Genomic DNA, 925 nt, shown 5'->3' on the forward strand with positions numbered 1-925 from the left:
AAATAATTTGAGAGATAAAAGAAGTTCATTCTGTTTGTTATTTCTCATCATAAATGTTGTATGGTGAGTCCCCATATTTACAGATATATTTTATGACTTGCACTGTTTCACATTTTTAGTTTTTAATTATAATTAGGGACCTGAAAATGTAGCTTCTATTTTTTAAAGAAATTCACAACTTTTTCCTTTAATGATTAGATATACAAATTTAAACAATTATCATCCACTGTGCCTAAAGATGAAGTCTTAGTGCCTTGAAAAAAAAGTGGTGATTGTGCAATTTTTTGGCTAGAATGTTTGCTTTTGCAAAACCTTCAACAAGTTCTTTTTACAAAATAGTCTTTTTTTCTGTTTTGGCTCTATTTAAGCTTTTGATGAATGGATAAGATACAGACAGAATTTGATGGCAAGGTAAGCAATTGTATAATAGTGCAAGATGCTCATAAAAGCAATGTAAATTTAGCAATTAGTGACATTTCCAATCTTGTAGGTGGGGGGGGTGTATGAAATGGGCAAAATCAAAGATAAAATAGAGTGCAATATCAGTAGTGATAATGAATTTAAAAAACAAATGCAACAGATAAAAAGTGATTTAAATTTGTTATCCTCCCAACAGGCCACTCCAGTTATAAATATCCCTTGGGCATATACTGGATCTGTGAAATGTTACACAGATGCATAGATGATGGAAGATATCACCCAGTAAATTTCTTGGCTGCGTGTAGGGACGCTTTTGTTTATAGCGTGTCGGACAAAGTGAAAATAAAATACTTTAAACGGCATTTGGAGGGAGACCCACAGACTTGGGCAAATGTTAAATGTAGTTTGTGCGAATCGTATGAAGAATTCTAAGTGTTTTCTGAATAAATCTTAGAGTGAGGCAAAACAGACGCAGATCCAAAATGAATTCTTTTACGGGCCGAGT

This window comes from Schistocerca cancellata, chromosome 6 (assembly GCF_023864275.1).
Source record: "Schistocerca cancellata isolate TAMUIC-IGC-003103 chromosome 6, iqSchCanc2.1, whole genome shotgun sequence".
NCBI classification, from domain to species: Eukaryota; Metazoa; Arthropoda; class Insecta; order Orthoptera; family Acrididae; genus Schistocerca; species Schistocerca cancellata.